The sequence below is a fragment of the Pipistrellus kuhlii genome, unplaced genomic scaffold (assembly GCF_014108245.1).
Source record: "Pipistrellus kuhlii isolate mPipKuh1 unplaced genomic scaffold, mPipKuh1.p scaffold_m20_p_12, whole genome shotgun sequence".
In the NCBI taxonomy this organism is placed as follows: domain Eukaryota; kingdom Metazoa; phylum Chordata; class Mammalia; order Chiroptera; family Vespertilionidae; genus Pipistrellus; species Pipistrellus kuhlii.
Genome location: NW_023425427.1, coordinates 27,953,395 through 27,959,394, shown reverse-complemented (window position 1 = coordinate 27,959,394; position 6,000 = coordinate 27,953,395).

Below are 6,000 nucleotides of genomic sequence, written 5' to 3'. Positions count from 1 at the left end.
TAATGCACCTGGAGACTTTATGCTGAAGCCAAATGCTCATTTTCCATTCAGAAAATACTAGGGTCTGTAAAAATTATACTAAAACTACTCTATCTGTGTTCTATAAGTGGAACAACAAAGCCTAGATGTCAGAAATCTGTCTAAAAAGTGGTTTACTAAATATTCTAAGTTCACTGTTTCATCCTACTGCCCAGAAAAAAAGTTTCATTTCAAAATATTATTGCTCATGGACAACACACCTGCTCACCCAAGAACTCTAACTGAGATGCACAAGGTGATTAATATTGTTTCCATGCCTACAACCCTTAGGTCAAAGAGTAATTTCAACTCTAAAGTCTCATTATTTAAGAAATACCTTTTACAAGATTATAGCTACCATAAATAGTGATTCCTCTGCTGCATCTGGGCAAAGTAAATTGAAAACTTTCTGGAAAGAATTAACCATTCAGGATACAATTAAGAACAATCATGAATCATGGTTCAATATGAACAAGAGTTTAGGAGAAGCTGATGCCAATGCTCATGGATGACTTTGAAGGGATCAAGACTTCAGTGAAGGAAGGAAATGAATATGTAATGAAAAAATCAAGAGAACTGGAATTCGAAGTGGAGCCTTATGAAGTGACTGCATTGCTCTAATCTCATGATAAAAGTTTAATGAATGAGGAATTGCTTCTTATAGATATGTTGCTTTTTGAGAAGGAATCTACTTGTGATGAAGATATTGTGAAGATGGTTGAAATGACAGGAAAGGAATTTTAATATTATATAAAGGAGTTAACTAGGCTGTGGCAGCGTTGGAGAGGATTGACTTCAATTTTGCAAGTTCTATTGTGGGTAAAATACCATCACACAGCATTGCATGATACAGAGAAATTGTTTGTGAAAGAGTCAATTGATGTGGCATATTTAATTGTTGTCTAATTTTAAGAAATTGTCACAACCACCCCAACCTTAAGAAACCACTACCCTGATAAGTCAGCAGCCATCAAAATTGAGGCAACAACTTCCTCCAGCAGAGATTATGATTCAAAGACTTAGATGGCGGTTATTATTTTTTAGCAATCAGGTATTTTTAAATTGAAGAATTTATATTATTAAAACAAAGTGCTATTGCCCTTAACTGACTACAATATGGTGCAAACAGAACTTTTATATGCACTAACAAACAAACAAAAAGTGACTTGCTTTACCACAATATCTCCAAGGTATGCCTGCTTTTAAAGTGTTGAGAGAAAAAAAAGTCACCAACCTATAATTCTATACCCTAATAATTATCTTTCAAAAGTGAAAGACTTTCTCAGATTAACAATATTAAAGGAATTAGTTTCCAGAAGCCCTGCCTTATAAGAAATGTTAAAGATTCTTTAGAAAATCTTGGTATTTTTCCAATGGCATTTGAAATAATATCCAGAGAAATATCTACACACAAATGTGTACAGTAGTGTTACTGATAATGGCCAAACTCAATGGCAACTAAGCTATCCTTCAGTAGGTGAATGGATAAATAAACTGTGAATCATCCAAACAATGGGATTTTATTCAGTAGTAAAAATCACTGAGTTATCAAGTCATGAGAAGAAATGAAAAAAAAAAACTTAAATGCATAGTACTAAATCAAAGAAGCCAATCTGAAAAGGCTACATACTTAGAGTTTCAACTATATGATCTTTGGAAAAGATCATATGAAAACAGTAAAAAAAATCAGTTGATTGTCAGAAATTAGATAGTATGGAGGGATAAATAGGTAAAGCACAGAGGATTATTAGGTAGTGGAACTACTCTGTATGATACTAGTATATGTTAATCATTTGTCCAAATCCATAGAATACACAACACTAAAAATAAATAGCAATGTAAATGATGAACTTTGGGTAATAATGATGTGTCAATGTAGGTTAATTGAGTGTAACAAATGTAATGCTCTGGTGGGCAAATGTTGCTAATGGTAGGAAATACCTTTACCTTCTTCTGCTGAATTTTTCTGTGAAACTAAAACTGCTCTGAATAATAAATCTAATAAAAACCACAAATCAAAGAAAAAATACTGACAAGTTTAACTCTTTCAAGACTGAAAACTATTCTGAAAAATACACTCACAAGAAAATGAAAGGCTCACCATAGCCTGGGAGAAATATTTGCAAACCATAAATCCAAAGAGGACTCATATTTAGACTATGTAAAGAATTTTTTTCATACAATATTAAGAGAGACAAATTTAAATTGGTCAGGATATTTGAACGATGTAATGCTACAGATGATATATAAGCATATGAAAACATGCTCAACAGTACTAGTCACTAAGAAAATGCAAATTTAAATAGTGAGGTATTAAAACACAATCACTAGAATGATTAACGTTTAAAAGCCTAGTAATGCCAAAAACAGTGAGAATGTGGATCTACAGGAAATCTCAAACATTATTGATAAAAATATAAAATAAAATCATACTATTGAAAGACATTTTGGCAGTTTACCTTATATATACACTTACCAAATGGTTAATAACGTATAACCAAGTAATTTCATGAAATATAAAAACATATGTCCACCCAATATATTGTATGTGACTTTTCAAAGAACTTAAATAGCCCAAGATGAGAAGTAACCCAAAAGGCCATCACATAGTTAAAGAATAAACAAATTGTGGCATGTGCATACAATGGAATACTACTCAATCATAAAACAATAAAGGAATGATCTACAGATTCATAATACAAAAATGAATTTTAAAGCATTATGTTCAGTAAAGGAAGCCAGATCAAAAGGCCACATATAATCCCATTTATATAACATTATAGGAAAGATAAAAAGCAGGTTGCTGCCAGGGGCTATTGTTGGCAAAAGGATGCTTACTGAAACTGGCATGATGGAACTTTCTGGGTGATGGGAATTGGGTATATCACACTTGCGGCAGTGGTCACACAGCTGTTGATACTTGTCTAACTTATCAAACTATATAGTTAAAATTTTATTGCATAAAAATTATACTTCAATAAAGCTAGCTCTCCCTCACCCAATAAAAATACCAAGATTTTCAGACAAACAAAAGCTAAGATACTTCCTGTTCTGCATAATTGCACTAAAGAAATGTTAAAGGAAGTTTTCAGACAAAAGAAAAATGATATCAAGTAGACACTGAGGTCTATACTGAGGAATAAATACAGAGGGAAATGTTAAGTATGTAGATAAATATAAAATACTTCCCAATTTTAAACTTCTTTCAAAGATTCTTATTGTTTAAAGCAAAGATAATAACAATTTTCTTGAGGAATATAAAATAAAGTAAAATTATAACTACAGTACACAATAAATAGAGTGGAAAACAGAAGTATACTTTTGCAGGTTTTTGTATTTTTAATTAAGTGTTATAATATTAATTGAATATTATTTGAAAGTATACTGTGATGATAAAATATAAAAAAATTTAAGCCCAAATCTGCTACTAGTAGAGTCAGAATAGGTAATAAAAACATTATCAGAGCTGGGGTAGAAAGTTTATAAAATTCACATCAATATCAACTAGTTGAGAGATTCCTTAGTCTCCATAACTGCTCATCTTTAAAATAATTATTCCACAAGGTTATTGTGAAAATTATATAATAGAACCCATATGAAAGTTTGAAACATATAATACACACTATTTAGCTGAGTCTAAATATTTCTTAATGAGATTTTATGGTTTAAATTTTTCTCATAAAGATATATTTATTTCTATAAGAAAAGGCCACATTTGATGTGCTGTTTTTTTATACAAATGGTATGGACTATAAAGAATTGCCAAATAGCCTGTCGACATCTGCAAATTTACTTAAATCTTGTCCATATATCCTCTTGATTTCTAGCATTGACAATAGAAATCTTAGTTTAATGATTCTAGTTGTTAATCATTTTACAATTGGCCATCTACCATAACTTCCTTAAATACACTTACTCTTAAAAATATTTAATATTTCTAATAAATAAAGTTGGAATTTAAAAATTTTGTTTAAAATTATTTTAGAATTTTATTTTGTATTTATAATTCTTTCTTATAAAACATTTATCATTCTTTTCTAATAAAATCAATTTCCAAATAGCTAATAATATTTTTAACATTTTTACCACAATAAAGTTTAGTGGTCTCATAGTTTAATACGTATTTAGCAAAGCTTAGTTAGCTCCATTTCCACTACAAATATACTCAGGATTTATTTAAAGCATATCAAATACACACAGATGTAAATGTTTTGTCCTGTAAAATTAGACTGGTATCAAGTTTTTTCAATATTTTAACCCAGAAAACAAAACAATGTTTTCTGTGATATTGAAGGCACACATATAGGGCCGTGCTTTTCTTTTTCTATGTATTCACATTTCCAACATTTTTTAAACAAACCATGACATCCTACAAAATTGAAGAGGTGGTCAAAATGTCAATATATTACCAAAACATCAAGAACACTATGTTTTTACTTCCCAGAAATCTGGTGATTAAAAAAAAAAAAAATACACTGCATTCTAAGCCAAGTTAGGTTGGAACTATTATCCTAATAGTGTGAAGGCAAATTTTCATTGTCACAGATTTTTATGTGTGAAGTACAAACGGAATTATCTTTATAAAATGGGAGAAAATTACGACTACTTTTCACATGTAATCTTGACATTTTGAAAAGTGCAGTAATGGATCTATCCCCATGGAGACAAATATTTTAACCTTCATATCTGCAGCCAAAGTTCTGCACAGTATACTCAGACTTGACCCAATCTCTAAAGTTTGTCTTGGGGCTTATATGATTTTGAAGTTTTGTCCAAGTTAACAGTAAAGATTCACAGTGTTTTCATTTTCCATCCTTCCAATTGATATTGTATGTTATCTTTTTTGTAACTTCAGGTTTTTCAAGATAAAAATCTGTTTTTTATTCGATAAAATAGAAGATTCAGTAAAAAGGAAAAGTTTGAGAGAACTCAAAGCAAACTTCTGGAACTAACAATTGTATTCCATGCCCCCATTCTCCTAATTAGTAGAAATAAAAAATATCACTTACAAGCATCCTGTTTGTGTCTTCATTTTATCCCTGAAAAACAATAAATGAAATACTTAATTCACAAAAATTCACATATAATTTCATTGATATTTGCTGTTATTTTCCCTTTTTCTCCTATTTATTATATTAACTGAGATAATACATGCAAATATGCTTTACCCAGTTTCTTACATAAATTAGTTGTCCAGTATGTGCTTATTAGGTTTTTTAGTTGATTCTTTTGTTTCATAACTCATTCATTTCCTTTTATACTTTGAAAAGAGATGAATTTTTAAAATTTAATTAACATAGACCCCAGGTTTATTATTCATAGAACTTTGTAAGTCCCAAGAGCAAAAACAAACCTTTTCACTGAATCTCATCACTGGACCTTTTTTTTATTGTTAATTTCATACATGTGACTCATCAAAATTCTGTGTGTGTGTGTGTGTATGTGTGTATGTATGTGTGGATTAAATGATAGGAAAACTTAGATTGTTGTCATCACTGCACCAACATACTTGACTTACAAATCATCTCAGTGTTGTCTGTCTGTCTGTCTGATGGCCTTACCTTTGAAGGCACTATACACTGAGTGGCCAGATTATTATGACCAACCCATTAGTATTTCATTGGGCTACCTTTTCCTTCAATACTGCGGCGATTCTTCTTGGCATTGAATCTATGAGATGTTGAAAGGTGATGCGAGGAATCTGACACCATGCCTGACGAATAGCACACTCCAGCTCTGTGAGATTTGATGGTTGTGGAACCAGCTGCCAATGGCTCTTTTAACTTCATCCCAAAAATGCTCAACTGGATTGGCCACCTAAGCAAGGTAAAGTCTCCCTCATGTTCTTGAAACCACTCCTGCACAATACAAGCGCCGTGGCAAGTCGCATTGTCTTGTTGGAAGAAGCCATCTCCATTGGGATACGCCATCAACATGATAGGATGACTTGATCAGCAACAGTACTTAGGTATGTTGTGCTAT